This window comes from Physeter macrocephalus, chromosome 18, assembly GCF_002837175.3.
Source record: "Physeter macrocephalus isolate SW-GA chromosome 18, ASM283717v5, whole genome shotgun sequence".
Classification (NCBI taxonomy): Eukaryota; Metazoa; Chordata; class Mammalia; order Artiodactyla; family Physeteridae; genus Physeter; species Physeter macrocephalus.
The window spans coordinates 43,805,635-43,816,238 of NC_041231.1; the positions used below are offsets into that span (position 1 = coordinate 43,805,635).

Here is a 10,604-nt window from a genome sequence, read left to right on the forward strand (position 1 = left end):
AATGGTCACAGGGGCCAGAAGTACTTATTTCTATACTGCTGTCTATAGTCAGGGCCACTGTGGCAGGAGGGCAGTGCATGTAGAAACCACATGGGAACACGGCAGTGTGTGCTGCAGAAACTGAGGTGCTGTGTGTTCCCCACACCCTTCCTGAGCTCTTGACCTTCAAAGCACTTTACAGACAGAGCCTAAAGTGGACATGCTGTCTCCAAATAAGGCAAAGACTCTATGAACTATAATAGTGTTCTTCCACTAAAAAACTGAGGGAGGGGTGTGAACAGGTGGCCAATGGAGTTGGGAAGAGCAGCTGTCAGGACAAGAGGCCGCCAGGAGCACTGGTCTTAGCAGACCTGGAAAAGATCTAAGTCTGAGGGAAGAGAAGAGACACTCACGGGCAGAGATGCTTCCCTGGGTCCTATTACTGGCCCCATCCCTGGGTACCAGTGGGATCTGAGGTCAGCTGTCACCTGTCGGGGAGCTCCGACATTCTCCCCAATCAAAAGGAGAGCCTACCTTGCCAAATGGACTGAGATACAGATTCTAATGTCAGTAAAGTGCTTTGAGGTGCTGGGGGAGATAGGGAAGTGATTTGTCGGGCATCCCCAAAGCCTCCAAGATGGAGGGCACTAAGCCGAGTCAGGCTCTCTGTTCTGGCCCTGCTACAAGCACCCTGAACTTTCTGAGGCACCTGAGCCAGAGACTGCCTAGAAGGTCCAAGCCCTCTGATTCTCCACACTGGTGCCAGACACCCAGACTGAGCCTAGGCTTTATTCCTGGTCACACCAGGAGGCCCGATGAGACTGTAGGGTCTAAGCCAAGAGACCAAGCATCATGAAATAACCCAGACCTTTCCAAATGATGTCTCCCTGAGGGCTCCAAGAGCTCTACTAACCCCACTACTCCTCACCCACTTTCCAGAGGCCTATGGCCCTGGCACCCGGGGTCCTGCTGCCACCCACCTCCCCACAGTCCCTGGACCAACCTGGTGCTGGAGGCATGGCTCCTCCCTTACCTCGAGAAATGGTCCCTCCAGGGGCAGGGTTGACACACATGGGTGGAAGACGGGGTGGGGGAAGTTTGCACTGACGCTGCCTGTGCTGGGCCCGATCTGGGGAAAGAGAAAGGGCATCAGGGTGACATGTTCTCACCCCTCACAGTTACAAACCCCTGGAATGACTCACCCCAGAGCACCCGTGAGGAGCTCTGGGCAGCAGAGCTGCTGGACCATATCTGGAGCCAGTTACAGGTTCTGAGAAACAGTGCCACCAATGCCACACAGAAAAAAGGCATTGTCTTATACAGACATGATACATGACAGCCTCATACAGATCCCTTCTTGGCTCTCAAAAAAGCCCTCAAACTCTCCCTGTTCTTTTAGCCACCCTCCATGAGTGTAACGCCCATCCCACGTGCTTCTCTACAGTCTCATGGTACCATGCACATCACCAGGGTTCTTCCACTTATCTGTCCTCCACTTACGTAAGCTACCCCTGTATCTGCTATGGGTTCCCCAGATAAGCCACCAGATCTCAAATTATTCTCTCCCTCTAAGAACTGGTGAGAGAGGGACTAATTGACTGCTAGTGTCCTCCCCAAGAGGCAATATCAGATCCACCCTTACCAGCCTTCTCTTTCTTTCTAAAAGTTAATGATTTACTATTCCAAATATTTCCATTCCTTTGGAGACTAAATACTACCCATCAGTGGGTACATAAAGTACACTTTTAAGAAGTTCCAAAATTTTGATATACATGAACTAAAATTAAGACACTCACTCCGTGTTCCATGGGAAGGTGGGAATGTATGGCTAAGAAAGGTTTAAGGTCCTTAAAAGCACCGAAATAGCGAAAACATCAGATAATGACTGGTCTGGGGGAAAAGGTGCAAGAGCTCTCTGCTCTCTCTGCCCCACACGTTTTGGTATAAAAAATGAGGCAGGAGAGAAGCAGGGAGAAACAGTCATACACACTCTACACACTTGAGCAACAGCCTGTAGTGCTAAAATGATGCCCCTTTCTATAATGCAAATTAGCTCATGTGCAATTGGTAAATGGGGGAATGATATCAATAAACATAAGAACCCTTGGTTCAAATCTGATTTTTCTAAGGCAAGGGAACTAAAACGCAGGAGTGGAATGATAATTTTCAGCAGGAAAAGAAGAAGCCCCTTCAGCTGTATTTTTTAAAAATTAAAATCAAGTGCCTGTAGGGAATCGAGGTGGTAGATACATGGGTGGTGACTATACAACTTCTTCAACATTTCAGTATTTCTGAAGTTTTTTCATAATAAAATGTTAGGGGAGAGCAGGTACTTGCACTCAGGTCCCCTTCCCCCACATTCCCAGCTGCACACACTCGTTAATGGTTGCCCCACTGGCTCAGAGCTCCACCTCCACCTGCGCTGTCTCAGCAACTGCCAGCTTCATTCTCATTAGAAGGCTCAATGTACATTTGTAGCATCACACTGAGCTGCCTGCTTTGGTGGTCCAAAGCTCCTTCCCAGGTACCAATGACTGTTTTTGTCATCTTCTGGTCATAAAGTTGCAGGTGTACAGCCTCAACTCTATTTTTCCCATAAGCCCTCTTAAAACATTGCAGGTGTGTGATTTTGCAGAAAACGTATATACTGTTACAGCAGAAATGTTGTTACTTCTGGAACAAAGTGCCTAAGATCAAGGTTATCTTGGAACTAATTCTAGCTCTGCCTTGAAGCTAAGGTTGTAAATGACCAGCTCAACTTCTCCTTTCCTGTTTGAGGAAGGTCTTCATTCATATCCAAGGATGCTGGCTTGAAAAAAAAGAGAATAAATGATTTGATGATTATTTTATTTCATTAAGCATTTTCAGTAACTGGGGGAAGGTTGTTACAATTCCACAACATCACTGAGCCCGCTTCTGACCACTGGAGCTGGAGGAAAATTGCACATTCTTGTGGTTGATACAGTATTTTTCAAAGTTTTGTGCTGACTGTAAAAGACTCAGCTCGCTCTTTGTGGCCTGATTCTGATGGCATTACAGCTGAGAGACAAGAAACCTGTGTTAAGATGCTGGCTAAGGCAATAACAGGTTACTTACCAGGCACACAAGTGTTCTAATTGGGAGGCGTTGGCAGCTCTGGTTAACTACATAATAGGAAAGATGGTAGCCCCAAGACCCAGTAGGCCACTGTCCACAATGCTGCAGGGAATTGCTAGGGCCATTACCTTCAGAACCATCAAATGGCCCATTCCATTAAGATTGTAAAGCCCTGAGTGCCAGAAAGCATCTCTGAAACACAACTATCTCCACCCTAGTGGCTTATACCCAGCAGGTGCTCAATTTTGCAGCCATACAGCACACTGCATGTTGAGGCCAGGCGGTCACTCTCCAGAAAAACATGGGCTACAGAGCTGTACCCCAAATAGATCAACCTACTCTCATTTATTAAAGGCCTGCCAACCCATGGCTAAGGGCTGGGGACAGACTACAGCCAAGTGCTTTTCCTATATCATCTCTAAACCTCACTATACCCCTGAAGATAGGGGCTGGGAAACAGATAAGTTAACACCTTGTTAGTGTTGAGTGGGGACCAGATTCGAACACTAGCCAGTTTGAATCAAGCTTTATACCATGTTAAATTTTCTCTCAAGATTCACAATGCCCTACGGAGCTCATAATTTCACCATGAGGAACAAAGAAATACATAAAAACTCCATAAGAGATAAAGAAGTCCTATACAACAATAAAGTGTCACAAGGCCACCCATGACCAATTGCCAAGGTCACGATGCAAACCACAAATGAGACCAGCATTCATAAGACAGGAGAAGGCATTCAGCCTTACGGCCATGAAAAGACAGGTTTGCCTGAAGGAAAATATTCAAATCAGCAACTCTTTCTGATTAATGGTTTTCCCGGAGACCTTCAAGCATAAAACAGTTCTTGGTAGAAACACAAAACATTTACCTGTGTGGAAAGCGAGGTCCCAAATCAGACTCTGTCCGATTATTATGTCCTGAAGCTACTTAATACCATGGATTTGTGAATTTACCAGGTGTCAGGCCCTGTTCTAAGCTCTTACACATAGTAACTCATCTGATCCTCGGAACAGCCCTATGCCCACTTAAATAGTAAGGAAGGAGGCACAGCGAGGCTCGGTCACCACCCAAGCCTCCTTGGCCAGCGAGAGGCAGAAGTGAGATGTGAACCAGGCATCTGGGTCTGCATCTTTGGCTCAGGGAGGTCCTGCTGCCTCCCACGAAGCTGAGTGCTGACAGTGCCACCCCCGGAGGAAAACCTCTTGAACAAATCAATTTCCAGCCTAGAAAGCAAAATCACAAATGCTATAAAGGAATTTTGCCCCGAAAACTCTCTCATCTGATACCATTTCCCTATCACAGGGAGGAGGAGGACTGTGATTTTATTGGGCTCTCTATCTCTTTACGAAATCAGTACTGTTAATTCAGACGCTCCCACCAGGAGAGAACCTGTCTTCATCCTTTTACAACTGGGTGGACAACAAAGCCCACTGATGAGGAGATAAACAGAAAGCAATTTAATGTACTTAATTTTCAGCTCAAAATGTGCTATCCACACTAAACTCGAGTTCAATGTTTCCCTTTTCAGACACAGTTAACCAACACAACGAGGATGACAGGTTAATTTTTTCATGCAATATGTAAACAGATCGAGTGGCTGAAGATAAACAAGGAGACAGGAAGAGGCTGATCTGAGACCTGGAACATCCAGCCTCCTTCTGGCCCCATTCTGTGGGTTACATAGGGCACCATCTGGCCAAGGTTTTCTAGGCCTCTACGAACACAAGTTGGAGAGGAGACACAACTGGGAGGATCTTTTTCATCAGCAGTTATGGATGGCCTGTTATGGTTCTCATTTATTTGTAAAATGTGCCCAGCTTAGGAGGCTCACAGTCAGCTTCAATACAGGTGACACAGGCCTCTTACTCTTTATTTCCTTAAAGAAGAAAAGTCCTGCTCCTATCTAAGATATACAATGCCCTTGGGATCTGGCCCCTTCAAGTCTTCACCACCTATATCTCTTCCTGTAAGCAGCCCTTGAATGCTACCCTCTCGCCCTGCCATGGCTCAATTCTGCTACTGCTTATGCAATCCTCTCACCTCAGCTGCTGGAGGGTACTGATTTCAAGACTTGCCACAGTTTCTCTAACCACTAATATAAAACAATGACTCAGTCCATTTCCACCAGCTTTTACTGAGGTCTATCGTGTGCAAAATGCTATGCCAGGTACCATGGATGATAAAAGAGCACAACAGGCCCCGGCTGCGGGGAGCTTCTAATCTAGTGATGCAATGAGTAATTCAAATAGACTAAGCACAAGAAAGTACAGATGTGGTGCTGAGGATATCAGAGAGAAGAGAAATTGTCTTTGGTTGACAGAATCAAGAATGGCTCACAGAGGAAATGGTGTAAAACACTGGCCTAGAAAAATAGTAGGATTTCAATAAGCAACGAATATGCAGGAGAGGGTATTCAGGGAGAGGGGTGGCAAATGTACACAAAGGCCTAGACAAGGGGTGGCAAGGGTTATAAACACCATGCAAGAGGAAGGCTGAGAAAGGACTTTGGAAAGTTACCCAGAGAGGGGGGTCCAAAGACTACACACTGGTGAGGGACTTTCACAGCCTTCATAGCTGCCTGTCACAGGGAGGAAGGGCGTGAGGCCACAAGCACAATTATAATCTTACCTTTTCTGAATGAGTCCAGGCTGAACATTTCTGGCCAGGAGGGAAAGCTGGAATCCTAAGAAGGAGGGCCGAGAGGCAATGGTTAACATTCATGGTCCAGGAACCCACAGAGAAGATTTCAATAACACAGAGAGCACTGTCCAGAAGACAAGAAAAATAAAGTTCTTCACTAATGAGCCCCAACTGCTCCCAGTCTTAAGGATGGAAGGGCCATCTCCACTACAAAGTAATTACATGTCTTTGTTTCTAATTGAGAGCTTTCTTTTCTCTGTCCTAAACTCCCTGATCCCTGCTAAACAGAAAGGGATGCATTTCATCGTGAGAGACATATATTTCCACCTCATCACAATACTTGCAGTTATCCTGGGACGTGTAGGAAGAAATGAAATCCTACATGGACCCCTTTTTTCATGTGGCGTCAGGAAATGGGACTGATGATTGCCTTATGGACAAACTGGTGTACTGGGCTTTCATAAAACCTAGTCAATCCCCTAGGAATGGGACTTGACTCACAGTATCAAAGAGTAACTGTAGAGTGATTCAAAATAAAAAGCTTTTCATGGCGGAGTCTCTATGAAATAACAAATATTAAGTTAAGGTTCAACTGTTGGCCAAAAATTTTGCTGCATTTTGCTCATTAGTACGTTTAACTGAGGAATATACCTCGAGACTTAAACACACACACACACACACACACACACACACACACACAAATAAGTAACACCTCTGGTTTAACAATTTTGTTTTAAAAAACACTCCAGCTCACACTTACAGATTTTTTTGTTCGTTTGTTTGTTTTGTTTTGGCTGCCCCATGCAGCATGCAGGATCTTAGTTGCCCGACCAAGGATTGTACCCATGCTCCCTGCAGTGAAAGCACGGAGTCTTAACCACTGGACCACCAGGGAAGTCCCTACAGATGTTTCTAATACTGTAGTACTCTTGGGTTGGTGCAGTAATCCTATGTGGCATTAGTTTAAAAACATCTACACAACATTTTAGCAAATCATGATGATGTCCAACATTACTAGGAGTCTAATGGGGCCTACACTCCTGTTCCTGACTGCTATTCCCTCTCATTATCAAATCATGGGGAGGTGGGGGTGGAGGGCTGACCTGGGGACGAATCTTTCAGGTCCATAGCAGGTCTGCCCTGATGGCCTCCTCTCCCCCAGGGATGCCGGAAATTTCAGCCGATAGGATATGGTAGCTCAGAGAGAAAACTTCAATACAATATCAACAATAATACAATTTACTTTAATAAGTTACATTCTATAGACTCCTTCTATCCAAATTAAAAGAAAAGGGGTGTAATTTGAGATTCTAATTTTAAAGAAACTCTCAATATTATAAAATCTAAAACATCTAAGCGATTATTATTTAAGAAACAATACTTTCTTGCTAAGAAGTTTTAAGTTCATTTGCTCGTAAACAGACTCTTGGTTTTGCTTTTTTAAAAAGCCCCTGATCCTCTCCACTCCAACCAAGGCTCATATTACACTATCTTTTCATGTATCAGTCTTAAAAAATATACTATGAGATTCAAGATAGGATCTTTTAGAGATATTTTACAGAGCTCTAGAAAATTTCATAGAGATCTAAAAGAAAACCGCCTTCCTGGTTATACAGTATTATGTTAGAAACCTTTATGGTTTAGAGTTTCTCTAAAATAATCTAGAGATAAGTTAAATAATATTATGTCAAGACTTCTTGCATAATGAAACCTAACTCCAGACAGAATCACTATGAGATGATTCAAGGACAGAGAGAGGGTATAACTTAAAATGATGCCCTTCTTCCAAGACAGTCACAAATGGATTCAATACATGCCTTTTGCTTTACAGTGTGGCTGGACATGAGACCCACCACTGCTTTCTGTGCATGGCTAAATCAACTTACCTTACAAGAGCAGTGACAGTCTCAGATTTTGTGGGCTTTTGAACTGGAGCTGAATTCTCTCTTTGCTATTCCTCATCACGAGGCTGGGCCTCCTCCTGGGAAGTACAATGCCGGGTCACTAAAGTGATGGCCCCCGCAGGGAAAGAAAGTTGCTCCGGACCACTGAAATTCATCTACTAACTCTGACAACAAGGACAAGTTATGTTAGTGGCATGAAACACACACAGTACACTTTGGCCTCACTTCAGGACCTGCCATGACCCACTCTATACCCTTCAAATTGTGAGCTGCCCTACATCCGCACCTGTAAGATACCAAGAAAGATATGTCATGGTCAAGAGGGATGTGTAGTCCCGAAAGCATTTTCTCCAAGCCCAGAGCAAAACTTACTTCAGTTTTGAGTTCTACTCCCATCTGACTATAATATGAATCGATCTAAGGTAGATAAAGAAGCTCTTCCAGATTGGGAAAATAACAAAATTAAACGCTAAGTACCATTTTTATAGTTTACAAAGTACTTCCACAGACTTTATCTTACTTAACCTATGCAACTACCCAGTGAGGTAGGAAATATCCTTCCCAGAGAAGGAAATTGAGGCAGATTTTCCCATATTAGTTTACACAACTTGCCCAAGATGCTATAACTGCCTCAGGGCAGAATGCAAACCTGCAGTTAAGGTACTGAGCTCCCAAGTTGTCCATGCTTATACTATAGCACTTATTTCCATGATATCATGCTGTTTCCATGATATCATGCTGTTGCCTATTCATTCTTTGAAAGAATATTTTATACTGACGTCTTCAAAGGTTAAAAGAGGAAAGAACTTTGATAAACTCTGGACCACGATTCCATAAATTAAAACACTTTGAGAGTAAGTATCTTTTGAGTAAAGCGACAACCTACATAGGAAGAAAATGCAGCAAAGGATGTACTTCCCGCACCTAAAACAGCTACATAAATAAAGACCACTATATAAATCCCAAATACTACATCAGGAAAAAAAATTCTCCCTCCTGGAAACTCCAAGACTCCAAGATTTAAGTGTAAATTATAAAATGTAGTCAAGACCCACAATGACGGCGGGATTACCGCCTTTAAAGAAACTGCAAGGGAAACCATCAGAGTCTCATTTCGCTCTGGCCAGTAAGTTGCAACCAAAAACAGGCTGAGAATCTGCAAGTGGCCATCTGCAGTCCACTTGCTACAGCGTATGACAAGCCCCTGTGGATGGGGGTTGCAAAGTGGACAACCTCTGCCTTGCAAAATCACAATTAAGGTGACCAGTGTTGCTACACGAGGACTAATTAGACAGCATGCTACCGCCATACTCCTGGCTCAGGGGCTCTGAGGACCCCTGGGACTCCAGTTCACTGCAAACAAAGGACCCAACATGCATTAGGTCTTCCCCTGCGAAACGGGGCAAGTCACCACCAGCAAACAAAGAACACCTCACCCCTTGGCCTCCCCCAGTGACAAGGTCGGTGCAAAAGGGGGCAAACCAGGGGGGCCAGAATACACCAAGCCTTTTTGTGGACGAACGGTTCAGGCGGCACGGGGGCAGACAAAGGTCCCAGGGCACTCCGGGGGCTTCCTGCAGGCCCTGCCTCGGGAAACAGAGCATCCCCTGAAGCGGAGGCGTCGTTGCGCCAATGAAGCGGCCTCTCCCGCGGCCCCCGCGGTGCCCCTGGCTACGAGGCCCGCCCTGGCGGACCGGTCTGGCCCCCGCCCCCGCCCCGGCTCCATGGCAACGGCAGGCCGAGGCCTGGTTGCTCACGGCTCGGCCCGGCCGGCTTCCCGGGCAGGCCTCGGATGCCCGGCCTGCTCCTACGGCCCGCCCGCTTCTCCGCCCCACTCTCCGCCAAGCCGGCGGTCGGACTCGGACCCCTCCTCGCGCTGACCACCCCCGGCCGCGGGAAGCTCCTCAATGGGGCACGAAAAGGGAGAATCAAAAGCCCAATTCACCTGTTGTTACAGATGTGAAACAAGCCTCGGTGCACCGCGCATGAGCCGCGGGCCCCCCCCCAACCACGGCCGGACTACAACTCCCACCAGCGGCGGCGCGGCCCCTTCCGGGTCCCGTGGCGGAAGTCCCGCCGGCCGGCGGCGCTCCCCGCCCCGCGCCCCCAGCCCCGCCTCCCGCGCTGGACCCCGCGTCTCCGCGGGTCTCCATGTGGTCCCTCGCCTGGGGCCCGCAGTGGCCGCCCAGGGCTCACGCCGCCGAGCAGCCAACCGGCGGCGAGACCCCGGCGCGGGGCCCAATGGGGGACGGCCGAGGCGGGCGAGGCGGGACTTCCGGCAGGGTCGCGAAGGGGGCGGGCGCGCGGGGGGTCCTGGGGGTGCCGAGGGAGCGAGGCTGAGCGGCTGTGCTCTCGCAGAGGATTAGCATCCGGAGTGTGAGAGCGGCAGGGCCTTCGGGTCCTCTGCGCGCCTGACCCGCTCCTCCAGCTGCGAGTGAGCAGGCCGGATCAGAACTGAGCCAGGAACGAAATCCAGCTCGCGCTCCGGGCTTCCACCCGCCTTCCTCGCAGCGGCTCGTTGCCACGCCTCTTCTCTTCTCCATCTCCCCTCTGATTTTGTTTCTTTAGGGAGATGAGAATTTCTGCCTCACGAGATTGTTACGAGGATGAAATCTACGTGATGGCGCGTTGTAAACGGTACAACGCTAGGGAAAGGACAAGGTGGCACTTGCAGCTCGGAGTGCTGCTGGGCTGGTCTGAAGCTCCCGCCCCCTCCCCCTCCGCCCTCACGTCTCAGAAGTGAGAAAGGGCCTTATCCCCGTTATATGCAGCAGTCCTCCAGGTGAGGCTCATGTGTGCGTTCAGTGGAATCCAACTTCAAAAGGAGAGATCTCGGTGGGGGATACCTCGGAAGCTGGGTCAGGATTTTACAGCTGGAAAGACCTAGAATATGCTTTTAAGATGTGGCCATATCCCTTCATTTTTGTCCAAACAATTAAATTCAACAAGTATTTGTTATTTACTTTCTATCTGCGTTGGACAGA

General features: G+C 47.5%; 1 long non-coding RNA gene across 3 annotated transcripts; it reads right to left on the reverse strand.

Annotated features, from left to right (window-relative positions):
• Positions 1-202: 202 nt before the first annotated feature.
• On the reverse strand, positions 203-9,631 carry LOC114484309 (uncharacterized). 3 transcript variants are annotated; one of them, XR_003677026.2, is made up of 6 exons: positions 9,566-9,619; positions 9,057-9,203; positions 7,603-7,697; positions 5,705-5,759; positions 1,013-1,108; positions 203-350 (listed from the first exon to the last, which is right to left on the reverse strand). It is a non-coding gene; the product is annotated as an uncharacterized lncRNA (long non-coding RNA). The 3 variants fall into 3 exon arrangements; XR_003677027.2 differs by lacking the exon at positions 9,057-9,203 and adding an exon at positions 6,820-6,926 and having other exon boundaries at positions 209-350; positions 9,566-9,631; XR_003677025.2 differs by lacking the exon at positions 9,057-9,203 and having other exon boundaries at positions 217-350; positions 9,566-9,631.
• Between the last annotated feature and the right edge of the window lie 973 nt (positions 9,632-10,604).